Raw genomic sequence first — 19090 nt, 5'->3', positions numbered from 1 at the left:
TGACTTTAAAATAATTTACCATTAATGTTCTGACCTGGTGACTTTGGCAATGCTTTCTTGGACAACAGGAGACTGACGAGAATGCTGAAGCTGTCTCTAGGACACATCTGGAAAAGACGCAGTCTGTGAATGCCAGCTTTATCTTTTGGTGGTATGATTTTGTATTCTTTCTAAAGCATGACCAATGAATGAAAATAAAATAGCATGATAAAGTGATAAAATAAGCAGAGCACTAAAAAGAGGGACATATACAACCCCCCTGAGTCAGCAAAGAACGAGTGGGCCGGAGAAAAGCCTTATGAAAACAGAGACACTGAGAGACAGGCATTTTCTGTCTTTCTTCAGTGAGGCTGTTTGGAAATTGATTAGTGGAATAGTGTGAAAGCGGATAGATTAGTGAGGAATATTTAGTTGAATAGATGGATGAATTCAAGGCAAGGAGCTCCAAATTTGCATGCTACACAAAATATCATATGGCCTTATTGAATGCTGTGTCTAATGGATTAATGTGCTATTGCATTCACTCCAGAGATCTGTGCTTGACTCCATGGTCAACAACAGGGTTCACTTATTCACAAACATGTTTCCTGAGTGCCAAGATGCCCTTTGAGGTCAATGAATATTTGAGTTAAATGTAAATAAAATGAAATTTCTAGCATTGTTAGAATGTCATTTAAAATGTCACCTAGAACACCCTAACGTGTACTTCTATGCGCTATACTATGAGAGCACGGAAAGCAGAATAACTTGCAGTCTAGAGTTTCTTGGAGAGAGAAGAGATACCCTGGATGCCTTGTTCATAGTAAAAGCTGTCTTTATCAACAAAGGCGTGAATACAGTGTTCCCTGTAAAGAGCAAACACCTGCTGCTGTAGCCGTCGGTTGCTTTTCCTCCAGGACATGGCTTTATCAGCTTCATGCTTCAGGCGAGATGTAGCATCTGCAAAGTGCGACATATGCCTTTCTCTGGCAGGATCTCACGTGATAATGTGGGTGAAGGACCTCCCCTGACAAGTGGCAGTCCTTATATGCTAAATCATATCAGAAATTGAAATTTGGAAATTGGAATTACTGACATATGTTTAGGAATGTCTGAGATAGAATATGAGCATCAAGGAATGTTTCCCAGATGTTTCCTAATGAACATCAAAGACTAAAGGACGTTAATTCAGACTACATTATTTTGGTTATGTGTATGTTTTGTTATTTAACCTTCCCATGGTAAGGAGTAGGCATTTGACCCAGGCCAATGTTGCATTAATTGGTGTATCTATGTTACTAATTGAAGAACTTAATGATATCACAGTTCCTAGAAAGACAAGGTCTAGCGACATCTGCATCTAAAGGCAGACATGACAATGAATCTGCATTAATCAGGGAATATGGTGACTTTCATTGCCTAAGTTAAAGAAGATGGCGGCCTCCATGGAATAGAATGGAGTTGGGCTTTCATAAGATGGAGTCTCCTTGTACGTCTGAATGTGGGTGGGTCTAACCAATAGGGATTTGACTAATACATAGGGAAATCCATGTTCTCAAGTTATCATCTACAATTATCTAGGATAAGATATGTCTAAAACATTTATATGTAATATATGTGTAGTATAACATAAAGGCCATTAATGGATTATAGATATAAAAGAGAAAATAAAACATATGTGATAGTATGTGGATCATATAGCGAAATACAAATATTTGTATGCTTTGCACGGTTACAGTTAATCCAACAATACCATAATCATATATCCTAATCTATTTAGAGCATTTCATGTGTGTTGGCGAATAAACATGCCTGTGATAATGTACATAAACCAGATACAAAATAGACAGAATACAAAAACAAAATATTAAATTAGTCCATTAAAAATAGATAAAAAAAGACTTTCTTTTCAGTTCTCAGCTCTTATACGCTTTGGAATACATATGGTGAATACAGATCATGATTTGTTGGTCAACTTACTTATTGAGTTCACTTCTTATCAGAAGACATATCAGCATTGCCAGATGCACATGCAGCATACGTGTGATCTTTGCAAAATCCACACAGAGCATGCTCATAGTTAATATTTGTTATGTTAGTCTGACCAGCAATTGGTTGCACTTTTGAAGCACTCAATGTTGGTTGCGGCTCCTCTCCATGGAGCTCAAAGTATTACAATGTCAAGCCATTCTTCAAGAGCTGTGCCAAAAAGTGCTGCTGGTGATACTATTCTGTCACAGGTTGCACCCTGTAGAAGGGAAAGGTATTGTTTCCAGTGCTCATGTAGATTTGCAGGATCATTTTCATTTTAAGATGAGCCACAAGAGGATGATCCAGTCCAAGATGATGTCAGTCGGACAATTTATGCACCAGAACACAGGCTTTACTTGTGTAGCATTCACTTTTTTTGTGAAATGTGAGCATCCATTCCTCACTGAGTTCAGATAGCCAAGTGTGTCCCATGTAGCGTGCTCGAGTCACTTTGCGGTTTTGTTCATTTGGATATGGGTACTCCATGTTGTTGGTTTCTATGGCGGTACAGACGGAACATGATGATACCACAGCCAATTAGCAATGTTATGATTGGAAATCCTCTAAAAAGGCTGGAAAACAGACAATAAAGAAGTGACAGAATCAGTCAAAATACTGCTTTAAATCCTTATCTCCTCATTTTCATTTAAACAAATGTGGGTATAAGGAAATTAGCATGAATGAAACAGTTGTGAGCTGTGCATGGTTTCATACCAACCAATTTTTTTATATTTTTGAAAATGAAATGAAAGGTTGTTATGGGTAAGAAAATTGTACCATGTGTTAACCAGGTAACAGGTGACGTTACTGACTGTAAATGGTGAGTTTTCAATTTGTTCTACTTAATGGAGTGTTTGTGGATTCTTTCTTGACCATTGTTTTTTGAGTGATTGTCCAATTATATGGTTCAAACAATTCTGTTTCTTTAATGATTTGCCAAGGCACGAAACCTGATCTCAGTGTTTGAAATTCACAATTTAGTTTTATGATTGTGCTTAAATGAGCCTGCTCATGTTGCAAATAATACAGATCTCCTTTCATAAAATCTAAGGCTGAGGACAAAATGTGGCTCAACGAGTACACTCTTTTAGAAAGTGTGTGCATTCCAATGTCGATAACATTCAATCAATCACTCAACCAGGATTTATAGAGCGGGGCTAATCACCTGTGATGGTATCCAGGCACTGGGTTCTAGCTGGTGAGGGTGGGAACAGTGGAACAGTCAGGTCTTGAGCCCTTTTCTGAATTCCAGGAGAGAGAATGAGGTTCGGAGGTGAAGTGGAAGGTCGTTCCATTACTTGGTGGTGAGTAGGAGAAGGAGCCACCTCCATTGTTGTTTCAGCAAATGCTGGAGTGTGAGCGAGGGTGATGAAGGCAGAGCACTGGTATCTGGAGGGTCGGTGGATTTTCCTGCAGTGGTTGATGTATACTGGTCCACTTTTGGGTAGGGCTTTGTAGGCATGTATCAGCATTTTTTATGGATGGGGAACCAGTGGAACTTCTTGAGTTAGGGGGGTGATTTGAGTCCATTTAGGGAGGTCAAGGATGAGTCTGGCAGCTCAGTTCTGTATCGTCTGGAGTCTCTTCAGGAGATGGGTGGTGATTCCTACATGGAGTGCGTTGCCGTAGTACAGCTGGCTGATGAGGGCTTGGGTAACGATTTTCCTGGAGATGACGGGGAGCCATCTGAAGATTTTTGGAACATGCGGAGAGTTAGGAAGCAGGCAGAAGAGACTGAATTGACATGACCTTTTAATGGTGAGTTTGCTGTCCAGCATGATGCCAAGTTTGCAGGGGTGGTCTGTCTGAGTTGGTGTGTCCAAGTTTGGAGGATAAACAGAAGTCATTCCATGGGGAGCCGTTTTCCCAAAATTCAGTTCTTCCATTTTGTCTCTGTTGAGTTTTAAGCAGTTGGCCTTTATCCAGTTGACTACACTTGGTCATGCGCTTGTGAAAGTTAGTCCTAGTGGTGGAGGGGTCTTCTAAAAGCAAGAGGATGAGCTGGGTTTTGGCTGCATAGAATAGGATGTTGAGGACATGGGCTCTGGCTATTTTTGCCAAGGGCATCATGTAGGTGTTGAACAGGGTGGGACTGAGGGAAGAGTCTTGAAGGACACTGCAGATGATGCTTTTTTGTTCTGTAGAAACTGGTGGTAGCCAGAATTTTGGAGTTGTTCCTGTGAGGAAAGAGGTGATCTATATGCGGGTGTCTCCCTGGATCCCGATGTGATGAAGTCTCTTGATCAGGATGCGGTGGGAAACACTATTGAATGCTGCTGAGAGATCAAAGAGGATCAGGGCAGCTATTTCTCCCCAGTCAAGGATGGTTCTATTGTCATCAGTGGCAGTGATCAAGACAGTCTTATTGGGAGAGACCAGCAGATTGTTGGTCTTCAGGTGATTGATGAGTAGGCAGTTGATAGCCTTTTTCGAGGACTCTGGCAGAGAAGGGAACCTGAGAGATGGGGCGGTAGTTCTAGAGTTTACTGAGGTCAGTGGAGGGTTTCTTGAGAAGGGGTTTGACCTCTGCAAGTTTCCATTTCTCAGGGAACGTGGCTGTGGTGATGGATGTATTGAGAATGGAGGTAAATTTGCTGCTGATTTTCTTGCTCCCTATGTTGAAAGAGTGGAGGGAGCAGGGGTCCATGGGTGCTTCTGAGTGGATGGAGTTCATGATGACTGTGGTGTTCTGTGTGGTGAGCTTTTCCCATGCAGTGATTGGATGATTGTAGTTGGCACTGGTGAGAGTGAGAAGGCTGCAGAGGTTGGTGGGTTGGGGTTCAAAATTTCTGTAGATGGTGGATATCTTGCTGTGAAAGTAGTCTGCCATGGTGTCACGGAGTTCCTGGGAAGCATGCCAGGCCCTGCAGCCAACCCACCAAAGGGCCCCTCTTCCTGCCGGATTTGGGCCCCAGGGCCACCATTTTTTGGGCCCGGCCAATTATTGAAAGAGCGAGGTGGCTGCATAGACCCCTCATTGGGCCAAATTTTGGCCCCTAGAGATGCCATCCCCCAGGGCCCAGCCAATTATAATTAGGAGGGGGGGCATTGGGCCCCCTTCCTGGGGCGGTTTTGGCCATGGGGCCCACAAACCCTGGCTCATGGCTAAGTACCAAAATGGGGAGGTGAGCCATGCGGCCCCACTCCCTGGGCTGATTTTCGCCCATGGGACCCCGTCCCCTGGGGCCCAGGCATTATAAAAAAGGGGAGGGGACAACATGTCCCCCTCCTTCAGTCACTTTCGGCCCCAGGGACCCCAACCACCAGGGCACTGCCACTTCGACCTGAGTGCCATCTCCCCACAAATGGCACCCAGGGTGCAATAATGTGGACCATGGGGGGAGCCTGAATGGCCTTGCGGTTCAAGCCAGCTTCCCACCCCCTACAGGTGTCAGTATTGCACCCGCACTTAGGGAGCTTTAAGAAATGGATCTCTCTGCATGCAGGAGCAATCCTTTTATCTGATTTCCTTCCCTCATGGTATTGGGCATTGAAACAGATGAAAACTCCACTCCCAGTGAGCAGGACCAGATTTTCCACTCCTACTTGCTGGGAGCAGAGTTAGTATTTGCTCTTGCTTGGTGGGAGCTGTCACAGCTCCCACCAAGTGAAAGCAAACTACTATCTCCTGAGGGTGAAGGTAGGCACCTTGAGAGAAAGCAGTAGCTGGCCCTGGGGGGTGGGTGCCCCCAGATCCGTACTTGGTCCAGGAATGGGGGGAGCACATGGCCCTCCACCCACTTTTACTTAATTCATAGGCCTCGGGAGGTGGTGGTCCATGGGGTGTGGGAGTCCATGTGTCCCCCCTTTAACATTTTCACTTAAGCCCTGGTAGGTTGTGGTCCCTGGGCTTCAAACAGCCCCACAAGGGTGGTCCTCTTCTATTTTCATAAATCAAGCAAGCAAGGTGGTGGTCCTAAGGACTCTTTTGAGCCCATGGAGGGGGGTGTGCGCACAGCCCCCATCCACTATACTAATAAAGCCTCAAGAAGGAGGCTGTCTTCAGGGCTCAATAGATCCTTAGGAAGGGGCCCCTGGACTTTGCTCACTCGGGGGCTATATTGAATAAGCGTAGGAGGCGGGGCTTGTTTTTGTTTTTTAATTTTCACTGAATTTGTGGATCCTCCCCAGATTTAACTGAAAATTTAAAAAAATGCAGCACCAAGAAGACTATTGGGGTCAAGGTATTATTACCCTGCCCCTTTTCTTTTCTTTTTATTTACATTTTTGGGACTCAGCTGAAGCCAAATCATTGGTCCTGGTTAAACTGTTTATTCTCTTCATCATGTTAGTACTACTAATTACTCTGCATTGTTTCATCTGCTTAATTATCACAGCTCATCCTCTGTATGCAAAATTATGATTGCTTCAATAAATATATTGAAAACATATCTCTGTGTTTTTCTTAGGCATGCATGAGTAATAAAACGAAAGGGCAATATCTTTTTCCATGATTCCCTAAGGGATCAGAGTGCCATGTTCAGGTTGTCGTAATCACCATCTACCCTGGCAAGGTTAGGGATTCAGGTGAGGCACTGTGAGCTATCCAGGAAATGGGATGACAATTTCTGATGGTATGGAAGGACTCAGTCCCCATATTCTGAAGTTCTGTCATCCTAATTAGCAGTCCTATTGTTTTAGTAGGAACATTATAACAAGGCCCAACCTTCAACAAAGAAGTGCATTGAAATATAGGTTCAATTTTGTATAATATTATTTATATCTGATTCAGACATATGCATTTTAAATTGCCAATTAGTGAACTGAGACAAACATGGGACCGTTATCTGACTGAAATGAATGAACTGCCCCTATTGATACTAGGTAGTGCAAATCTTTTACGACTGCTAGAAAGTTCACATTTCTCTATGGCCAAACCTAAAGAAATCAAGAACATGAATCAGTAGCTACCAATATGTAATTATATTGGTTAGCTGAATTTAGGGGACCAATGTTGTCTAATAAATCACCCAGAAGGGGATATTTGAGTTCACGAGGGTAGCTGGTGAGGGTCTTTTGACAGTGGACGGTTTAATCTGCTGGCAGATATCACCCTTTCTAAGGGAGCCCTTACTCTGTTTATTTTAACTATGCCACCAGTAGCATTGTTGTAGCATTGCCACTGTTGCATTAATTCCTGCTAAGCCGAGGCCAGCTTCTTGTGAACTTCTTTGATTAATTCTAATCTAGACAGAATAATTGGTATGATTCTGACTCCCACTCTTGGCCTCATAACTACTAGAATGTTTTCTGAATAAAGGATTGAGGAGTATTTGGGAGGAAAGCCCACAGGAGGGTTCTCCGCTTGCTTGATTGTATCTAAGGCTGAAACAATATATGTGTCAATCTTCATTTGAAATCTGGGTAGGACTATTACATGGACTATCTGGATTGCAGCTTTTGTCGCTAAGTCACCTGCACAGTTCCCTTCAGAGTGAATACCACTAAGCTGATGGCTCAAAATGTGTCTCACATGGACCACTAGAAGCTTGTCTTATAAGAGCAATACCTTCCCCAAAGTTGTTTATCTGTTTTTAGACTTTCCCTTTGAATCCTTGAATCCATTCTGCTGCCTGTGCTGCAGATCAGCATTGTAACCTAGTGCCCAAAAGGCTGAGTCAGACTCTTATGAGTCAATATTTAGTAATGCAAGTAGAAGGGCATGTGATTCTGCATGTTTTGCAGTACAATCACCCAGGAGTTTGGTATGGGTGTATTCTGGGGTGAATTCCCTATCCTTCATTACACCTTACACTGCTGCGCAGGCTGCAGACTACTTTCATTTAGTTCCTACCACAGGTTTGGCAGAGCCATCTGTGTAAAAGATGCTCTGGTAAGACTCAACAGGTAAAGTGTCTAGAGTCACAACATTACCCTGTTCATACTGGATAAAGCTTGTGTATGGACAGAGTGGTCATACTGAAATTATACATCCACTGCACTTAAAGAACAGGCCCGCTGTATCCATCTTGGGTTTAGAACACAAACATTAGAAATGCTTGCTGATGTTGCTGCCTGTACTGCTGTTATGGTAGAAAAAATCATTATGTTTTCCCTGTGCCAAGGGGCACTCCTTTAGAATGGATGTTAGCATGGCTGCCAGGGTTTTTTCAATTAAAGCAAATCCTACTTCAGCCAGGGAAAACAAGTGAACCTTGTCGGCAATGGGGACAGTTTGTCATTCATTGTAGGTCATGTAGGTGTAACCATAGTGACAGGGTATTGCTCTGTCAATTAGACTGGTTTTATTTGACTCTAGTTTGTAAACATTTAGGGGGTCATTATGACCCCGGCGGTCGGTGTTATATCGGCGGTAGTTCCGCCAACAGGCTGGCAGTACATACTACCATATTATGTCAATGTACCACACCGACTACAGTCTCCAGCCCGACTACAGTCTCCAGCCCAGCGGCCTTTACTAGGCCGCCCCCAGGAATATGACCCCCCCACCGCCATGGTTTCCGTGGCTTTCTTACCTCCATGAAAACCATGGCGGTAGGCACTATCAGTGCCAGGGAATTTGTTCATGGATCAGGATACAGTCTGTGGCAGTCTACTGGTGTGGCGCTGCTGCTGGCCGTCCGCCGCCATGACCGTAGCTGGAATTCTGCCAGCCTTCTTGCGGATTCCGGCTACGGTCATAATATGGCGGTCGGCTGGTAGCCACGGCGATGGCCTTTTGGCGGCAGTCACTGTGTTGTCAGGCGGCACTTACCGCCTGTGTCATAATGAGGGCCTTAGTCTCAAGCATGTCTGCTTGACCTCGGTCTCATGTCTTCCTTCCCTTTTTCTAATGTACTCCTCTTGTCTTCTGTAATCGGTTGGGCTCCCCCTTCAGCTCTTTTCCCCTCAGTTTCCTGAAAAGAACGTGAAGAGAAACTAATAGATGGTACCATTCAGTCATTATAATTTTTTCACTGTCACCAAGTTATAATCAATTTGTTTGAAGTTGGTGATACAGTCCGTCTTTTATACTTGTATTTTTGTTTTTTCTTCCCTTCTGTTGCAGATTTTTTGGAACAGTTTGTGCCATTTTTAGGATTTAAGTGTGGCTTAATGGTTTGAGTACCTAAGGTGTCTCTACCTCCACAAATATTTTTAATAGTTCCCATTCATAGTTTTGAACTGGAACGGCTTCCAGTCTCTAACGTATAGCCGGAACGGAAGCCTCTTCCTTGATTAGAATGGTAGAGGGAACTGTAAAAAGCTTTCCCATTAACTCACTTAATAAATCCAGAGCTAGTGCAGCTCTGAGCTCATTTTGTACTTGTTTTATCTAAGTACATTAGGGAGGACTACCAATGAAGGTGTACCGTACGTACTGGTATGAAGGCATGCAAAGATCTTCCTCCAGGAGTTACACTCTTTTACCAGAGGCACCCTCCCAAGAGGAAGAGACATTCAACCTTATTGTCTTAGGACTGCCATGCTGGCGGTGGTGGTTAAACCGCCAAAAGGCTAGTGGAGAAGGACACCAAATTATGACCATGGCAGTATTCCCAACAGAATACAGCCAAAGCAACGGCTGCACCACCAGTTTGGTCTGGTTACAATGGATAACTGTAGCCACCTGCAGGTCGGTGTAGACCATATTTCTGCCAGATATGTTATGAGGTTGCACACCACCAAGGTATCCGCTGTGGTCGCAACACCATACAAACCCAGGCGGAAACCCACTGCATAAAAGGAGACACCCACCTTCAGGAAGACATATTTGTCCGGAGCGGCCATGGAACCAGAACTAGATACCTTCCCGCTGCTCCTGCTCACCCAACGACTTCGGAATCTCCGACGACGACTGTGACAGCAACCATAATTACACACACTTACCTGTTACATATTGTCAAATTTTATACACTTACACATCATACATTCAGGAAGGGGGAGTGAGGGCGACACACACATAACAGCAGACTAACACGCACACTCACATACACACACACTCACATATACACAACAAACACGCTAAGGCAATCACACACACACACATACACACATCACAAACACACGCAGGTATGCATGGAAACACTGCACAGGCCCAAAGTCATACAGTACCACACAACACCACAACACATCACAACCACAACACAACCACACCATCTCCGATCTCTTGGCAGGGTCCCACAGGGGACACTACTCAGGTACACATCACACATACATCACAACGTAACACCAACAGGGAAAAAATACATACAAATACACAATCATACTACTTACCAATTGACTTACACAGAACATCGCATCTAACATTTCATGCACATAACACACACACAGTCAAAGCACACAAAGCCGCACAACACACTAACAAACTAATCTCAACACAAACAGCACACAATACCAACACAACAATAACTCTTGAACACACAAATGCCCATCACACAACACACATCCTACCACTTTTAGACAAAAGCACTGTACACAACCTCACATACATGCAGCAAAGGAGACACCCACCCTTTTGAGTGAGTAGGCACAGCCAATTGGGTGGAGAGCTACAGGGGGGACGGTGGTAGTAAGGGGAGTGGCAGACTTAGATGGTGCTTCGGTGGACCCACATAGGTCAGCCACCACCAGGGAATGTCCACAGGAGGAGGATTCAGAAGATGATGAACTGGATCCTGTCTCCCCCGTGGCACTCCCCTCACCTTCCAGGTCACTGGATCTCTTCGTGTCTGTGGTGTCATGACTGGAGATCTCGTGGCCAGCAGCTTCCCCACTCGGCTGTGCCTCGTCTCCGTCGCCGGCTGATGCTGATGCCGATGCTTAGAAACAGAGAGAGAGCTAGGGTCATCACATTCTTTACATACACATACATTACAACATACACAACAGTAACATCACATCTATGTCTAAGAGAGCCCCAGGTAGGAACCATTTAGAGCCTACATGATGTCACAACTACATACTTCCAACAATCCAATATAGCAACAGTCTCACCCACAACATAAGCCATCTTACCACTACATCATCATCCTATCAATTCAGCTGTAACACTAACTATTCCTGCACAAGATGATTTGGCAACATGAAAAGTCTCTTCCTATACAGACCATCACTGTGTATCAACAAATCATCCTTAGCCAATGGTGCTAACTGACTTCACAATATCATGCCTATCCCTAATCCACACTTGCCCAGTCCATCACCAATAGTCATATTCCATGAAAGTAAACTCATCACATTTCAAGTACAAAACAGCATGTTGCTTTGTAATCACATACCTAACATGTAACTCTGTCCATAACATTCACAGTGTCAAATACCTCAGATGAAATCACTACACATTGCAAACCTAAATTGTGAGGATCATAAATGTATATACCATGTCAGTAAAACATCTATCAAAAGTGTTTAGCAAAGGTTTAGACAGAGTTTCTGGACCCACTTATCTTACTGATTGACACATAGACAACAAAGTTAGGTACAGCAATAGTGGCCTACTTAGCACACAGGGTACACCTGCAGACAACCATATGGAGCATACCAATACCTTTGATACGGTGGGCACTAATCATGTCCATAAAGGCCACTTGCTATTCCACTATTCATGCTCAGTAGAAACCTCTACCTGACAACATCAAAATACCTACATCACTAGCAACTGTCCAGACATGTGTAACCTAACATCTTAGCACTAAAGTTACAGACATAAACCACTTCTAATGTAACCATGATTGACACATGCACCTAGAGTCTAGCAAATTGACTGACAACATATTCCATTCCACCTACATTTGAATGTCTACTAGGACACCTGCTACATAATTAAGTAAGGCTGAAATGAGCGTATCCATTACAAAATCTGTCAAAACAGACTCGGATTAGCAAAGTTAAGTATGGGAAAGTAGATCCCTCAAAATAGAATTAGTATTATGACCACCATGCTTTCCATCATATACTATGTCCACCCTGATAAAACATCACATTTGCCAATGTAAAGTTTAGACTTAACAATGGGGACACCTCCTCACACCTCAGAGGGAGTGTAGTAAGCATGCCATGTCAGACTGATTGGGATAACACCATCACATGAGGTTCCATCTATTTGAGAACACAGGAATATTTGTCAGACCCTTGCGCATAGAGATAGACCCAGTAGAATAGGAATGTTCAGAGATCAAAGAGCTGAACAACTTACAAATTGGGTATATGGACTGTGAATCAGTAGGTGGGAAGGATGACACAGCAGGTTACATATGTATAGCAGTGTAGACTTACATATATGAAACAGTCACATGTGCAAAACCACATGCTGTTATACAATTTGGTTAACATAGGTGAGTAATATGTCCCTGTACACAATACAATGTCCACTTTTGTGTATCAGTGGTGGCAACCTTAGAACTATGGGCGCGGCGGCCATTCTGGCTTTCCCGCTGGGCTGGCGGCGACCGCCAGAAGGCCGCCCGCCAGCCCAGCGGGAAAGCGCCTTCAACGAGGAAGCCGGCTCCGAATGGAGCCGGCGGAGTTGAAGGCATGCGACGGGTGCAGTGGCACCCGTCGCGATTTTCAGTGTCTGCTTGGCAGACACTGAAAATCTTTGTGGGGCCCTGTTAGGGGGCCCCTGCAGTGCCATGCCAGTGGCATGGGCACTGCAGGGCCCCCCAGGGGCCCCACGACACCCGTTACCGCCAGCCAAGTTCTGGCGGTCACAACCGCCAGAACCAGGCTGGCGGTAAGGGGGTCGGAATCCCCATGGCGGCGCTGCCTGCAGCGCCGCCATGGAGGATTCAGCAGGCCAGGGGAAAACCAGCGGGAAACCGCCGGTTTCCCTTTTCTGACCGCGGCTTTACCGCCGCGGTCAGAATTGGCCTGGATGCTCCGCCAGCCTGTTGGCGGTGCATCCGCGGTCCCCGGCCCTGGCGGTCCATGACCGCCAGGGTCGGAATGACCCCCTATGTCTTCATAGGAGACCCTTTACCTGTAACACTTACCACAACGTTACAGCTGAGATACTTAGACATCATACACTTAACTGGCAGAAGCATGTACATGCTGTGCTGCCTTCAAACACCCATCCAACTCAGGGTAGGCCACAGCCAAAATGAGGGCCATTCGGGGGTCAAGGTCCAACAGGCACCCTGTCTTCCTTAGGAGGACATCCCCAGCTTGGCCTCCGAGGTCTTCTGGGCCCAGCGTCTCAGGTTCTCCCACTGATTCCTACAGTGGGTGATCCACAGGCTGTGGACCACCAGGGTCCACACTTGCTTGGCGATGGCACGCCAGATCCCCTTTTGTTGATGGGCATTGACCTGCATGGATGATACAGACCAAAGGAGAAAGTTATGTCCACATGCACCAAAGGAACACAAGTGGATAGAACACAGGAAGTAGGCAAACATTCCCATCCTCTCAGTTCACAATCATGCACAATTTAGCATCTGCAGGCAGCCCATGTGTGAAGTGGAGTGTCCCATACAACATGCATGATCAATACCTGGTATTGACTAAACACATGTGACCAGGCCACATGATTGTCCACAACAAAATCTATTTCTCACACCATCAATGTTGTCCAAACTACAATGCATGCTGTGTTTGAAGGAAGTTAGATTACACACTATCTACCATGTGACACTACTGTATGTCTGCCTATGCACATTTACACATTTCGATACAACCAGACACGAGTGACAAAACCTTCACTACTTTACATTTCAGATACACCATCATACATCCCACCTTTCACACATTGGTATTGCATTGGACTCACCTGCTCCTCTGGTGCACCTTATAGCTGTTCATACGGGGTAGGACTTCCTCCACAAGCTTGCCCAGCTCTTCTGGGGTGAAGGCTGGGACCCTATCACCTGCAGGATGTGGCATGATATCTCCCAAAGGCAGTACACAGCGGCTCAGGTAGCGGAGGTCTTACTGGCAGCAGTGTCAGGAGTCAAGTGAGCAATACTGCAGAAGATGGCGTTCATGTCTGCCAAGTACAGGACCGTCACTGCTGGCAGACATCGCCATTGGCCCAAGACCACCTATGGCAGTAATGTGTTCCAATGGCAATTTACACTGTGGTTGTAACCGTCATGACGACATATGCCGGCGGAGTTAGGTCACTTCCACATGGGCAGTACAGTAGGTCAGACGGCTGCCATTTTGAGCAAATTTCATGTATGGAAATGTTTTGGAATCTGCATCATTAAGGATTCCCTATATTGTGCCAAATATCAGTGAGTACTGCCTTCATGTTTAGTAGTCTATTTGTACATGTGAGCAGTTCAAGCTGTGTAACAGAGGGATTTGTGGTGATAGAAAGGTACAACTATTCTCAACATCCTATGTGCGTCGGTAATGTAGAATAGGTGCACCTAATATGTTTCACATGTAACTTACGTTGAACTATCAAACACAGACAGTCACAGATAAATATGAATGTATAGTGCATTAGAGGATTCAGGGAATGTGCACCAAGGGGAGTGTCATAGGATGCATAGCAGCATGCTGTACTTTAGATGTAACTGACCTCTACTGCAGCTATGTGTGACTTGTATATAGACATATTCATTATGTGTGCATTGTTCATTACACAAACAATATTTTTATGTTTCCACATAGTTCCCCTGACATGAGGAGAGGAAGACAGCCTACAGTGTACCATCCACTAGTAGAACTGCACACCATGGAGGAGAGCCATACTATACAGACGTATCACCTGAATAGACATACAGTCATGGATCTTTGTGATCAGCTGGAGCCAGATTTGATGCCTACCATCCGCAATCCTAAAAGCATACCTCCCGTCGTTCAAGTCATGTCAGTGCTACACTTCCTGACCACTGGGTCCATTCAGAGTATAGTGGCCCTAACTGCAGGAATGTATCAGCCCATGTTCAGTCTGGTTTGAAGGATGTGCGGTGTGCATTGTTGAAACACCTGGACAGCTACATCAGGTTTCCCCAACGTGCGGATTTGGCCTATGTGAAGGCAGATTTTTATGCTATGGTCCTCATTCCATATGTGGTTTGAACCCTAGACGCCACCCATGTTGCCTTGGTTTCCCTCAGTGCCAATAACAAGTATACAGGAACAGGAAAAACTATCACTCAATCAACGTCCAAGTGGTGTGTTTGGCAGACCAGTACATTTCACAGTTTGTAACCTAGATTTGATGGGTAGCATGTCACATCCTTTTTACCATAATTCACGAGGTCTTAGGTAGCTCCAATGCCAATGAGTGAGCTGTGCATGTAAAGTGTAATTTGGTAGTGTGTACAGAACAGAGTGGTCTACAGTGTCATGATATGTTAATGCACATGCAAAGTCACACTTGTGAACATGACTTGTCAGAATTGATGAATGTTTTCTGCTATGTCCTATCTCTTATCTCTGTCGATTACAGATTTGCAGAGTTTCTGTTTCATCCTTGGAAAGTGACAGACAGTGTCAGAGGTAAATGGGATTTGCAGGCAGACATGAGAAGTGAACATAGCTGAAACCAGGCACTATCTGCCATGAATATGTGGAGTGTATCTACCATGACCAGACTGTCAGGACACTGGGGTGGAAGTGAGTTTTTGCCATCAAGAGAACCTGTTTGGTACTGGAGGTGGTCAAATGGTTTCATGTGTGTGTCCATGTATCTGGCATGTGAAAATGTTGTACCATAGCCTCTACCCTCACAATGGTTCCTGTTGTATGCCACCTACCTTGTATACAGATGTCAATGTGTTCCTACTTTGTAGCTCAATGTGCATGTCCCTGTGTACTGACATAGGTGAGAGGCAAGCCTACAGGTACATGACCAATGTAAGTGAACGATCCCTGGACTGGGGAGATCAGTATTGACCTCTGTCTGTCTCATGGGGTGTGATTATTAGGAATCTAGGGTATGGGTATGTGAAAAGGCTTTACCTGGTGATACAAATGACCAATCTGTATGCCTCCTGGCTTGTAAGAAGACTGACACGTCCCTAACTTCTGTATCCTGTGGTTTAGCACTGTATGGCACCTAAGCAGAAATTCTGATGTTACTATCACTACTACTCTAACTGCTGATTGCAAATCTAGCAATAAATATGTATAGATGTAGTATACACCTATTTTGGATTCTGTCCATATTACAATCCCAATGTAATGAGTCTCCTGCTGATAGAGTCCACATGCGATATCCATAACAAAGGCTATACATTACAGAGGGACATATTGATACTAGAGTTTGCATTCATAACAGTTGTACATTGTTGCTAAATGACACTCACACAGGGCCTGCGTTTCAGTGTAATGTAATGTGGACAGTAAAACAATATGTGTGGTTAGTAACTAAAAGAGCATAAAGTAAATAGTGAAGGGTTCAGTCATGGTGGATGAAATCACCAGGGTAGGTGCCACACCACTAGGCAACACAAGTTCAATGTCCTTGTACCATAGGAAAATGGAGATAGGTTTCAGAACAGTCAGAACCAGTCAGGAGAGGTTAACTTCCTGGCAGTGGGTTTGGTCTTGGCATCTGCTCCTCCTGGACGTCTGGGTGGACGTCCACGTTTGCAGGGGGAGTTCCTTTGCTACAAAGGGTCGGGTGTCTGAGGCATGTCATTCCGCTGGCAGGGTCTCAATTCCACTAGCAGCCCACGGATGTTGAAGTTGCTGATGACTCATTACTAGTGGAAGAGGCCTGATGTTGTATGGCAGACCTACTCAGGGTAGTGTTGATGTCCCTCAGCACTCAGCAATTGAAGCCAGGATGGCATTTTGTGCCTGCCTCTGCATGATTTCCTGGTGGTTGACCTTCTGCAGCTTTTGGATTGCCCCCATCATGGTGATTACCTGGCCCATCATGCCTTGGGAATTTTTGACTGCTGATACCATCTTATGTTGTCTGATTATTGACATGGGTGTTGCCTAGTGAAGTGTCTGCTGTGATACATGGCACAAAAAAGAGCTGGTCAATGCGCAATAGTGTCAGAGTACAGACATAGTATGGGGGTAAGCAATAGACATTGACCTGTATCTGGATGTACTGCATGTGCATCTACTTTGGCATTTAGATTTACACCCCAGGTGAGTACATTTCAATATTAGGAATATTTTATTCTAAGGACGTTAGGAATGGGCACTCAGTTATAGCTGTGTTTTGTTTGTGAAGATAGTGGAATTGGGTGATTGCATTGTTGTCATTACTAGAAACTGTTTCACGATTTAACAATAAGGATGGGTTAGATTGGTAGTTTATTTTCACATGCATGACATCCCAAATTTGGTGCACTGTTTAGGTTTTCAGAATGGTGAGATATTGCATTCTGGGAGTTGTAGTGCTATGACTTGCTAGTACTTCACGTGCCATTTCCAAGGGCTGTGGAGCCGGATGAGTTTAGTGGACATGTGGCATGCCGGAGAGGGGTATTAGGACATTTGGACAGAGGTGTAGTGGGTGGTATGTTATTTTGGATAGGGTAAGGTGGAGAGGGAGCATGCAGGCCATAACAATTGGGTATCATGGAGTTTGTAGGACTTACTCAACTCCACTCCCCCAGGTATTCCTGTCAGGCCCTCAGGATGCAGTATATCAAGACCTTCTCCTCCCAAGATGTGAAATCAAGGGGAGGAGAAGGGGGGCCACCGCCAGTCTTCATTACTGCATGTTGGTGCTTGCAAACCATGGAACGTACCTTCCCCCTGAGGGCATTCCACCTCTTCCTGTTGTCCTCCCTTGTGCGTGGATAACTGCCTACAGAATTGACGCTGTTGACTATTATTTGCCACAATTCCATTTTCCTGGCAATTGATGTTTGCTGGACCTGTGTCCCAAACAGGTGTGGCTCTACCCTAACAATTTCATCCACCATGACCCTCAGCTCATAATCCATGAAACGTGGACGTTTTTGTGGGGAAATGGTAGTGGTGGTGAAGACGGTATGGTAGTGTTCAAAGAAAAGGGCTGCAGAAAAACATAAATTTTGAGGTGTAGGTGCTGTGATGTGAGTGGGTAATGGTTGTTGTGGATTGTGTGTGGTAGGAAAAGTGTGTTGTGTATGTTGTGCAGGTGTGGGGTATATGCGTGGTGAGATGTATATGGATGTCTACTGTTGGTTTTTCTATACCTGAAAAAGATTTTGATTGTCTGTGGCTGGGTGTCGCGTTCTGTTTGCAAAGGATTGTGGGCTGTGTAGGGGTGTGTTATATAGTGCAATGTTTAGGTGTGTTGGGGTTTGCGGATGTGTGTCAGATGTGGGGTATTCAAACTATCCAATGTTGTGTTGTGTTCAGTGTGATATGAGTTGAGACAGGTGCGGTTTCCACAGCCAGTGGTTTTCTGCCATGGAAGAGCCGCTGTCGTGATTTGTGGATTGTAGTCTGATGGGAGGATTTTTGTCTGGGTGGCGGTGCTGGTGGTGGGACTGCTTTTTTTCGCCCTCTAGTGTCCTGGCAGTTTCAGAAATTTGGCTGTTTTTTGGCAGAGTTCACAGTGTGACTCTTAATACGGCGGTCGGAATATCGCCAACATGGTGGTCTTTTGACGGCTGCCACCGCTGCGGTCTTGCCAAAAGACCGCCAAACTCATAATGAGACCCATAGTCAGGATTCTGTGTTTGTCTTGGGGGTAGGGTACGGGTACACTGCTTCTACCTGGATGACCTTGAGAGCAATCCGGAAAGCTACTTCATCGTGCTTTACAGGCGCTTTTTACATGAGGGCATTAATAGTCTGTGGACTAATGATTTGTATTTGTGCAGTAACAGCAGGTCTGGAACTCAAAGTCTGTCATACAAACTGTACAAGTCTCCTGTATAAGGTGACTGTGTAATTTAACACCCGTGCTACCTCTACATGGGGTAGGTTATCAGCTTGAGAAACTGGAGTGTCGCCAGGCAAGACTGGCAATGTAGCCCTGTCATTGTTCAGAGGCCCCAAACCAACATGTCTGTGCAGGTGTGGCAATCAACCACCAAACCAATGTTGTGTTCCCGATAAGTTAAAGGGATTTCCAAATCTTAGTAAGCCCTATAATGTTCAGGGAAATCTACTGCTGCATATTCATGAAGCTGCCCTGAGGTAGCATCAGTAGCCTTGAACTCCACCCAGGAGTAAACACCCTCAAAGATTTACATTGGATGTGCAGCTACTACAAAAGTAA

This window comes from Pleurodeles waltl, chromosome 6, assembly GCF_031143425.1.
Source record: "Pleurodeles waltl isolate 20211129_DDA chromosome 6, aPleWal1.hap1.20221129, whole genome shotgun sequence".
Classification (NCBI taxonomy): Eukaryota; Metazoa; Chordata; class Amphibia; order Caudata; family Salamandridae; genus Pleurodeles; species Pleurodeles waltl.
Note: the sequence above shows the minus strand (reverse complement) of the source record.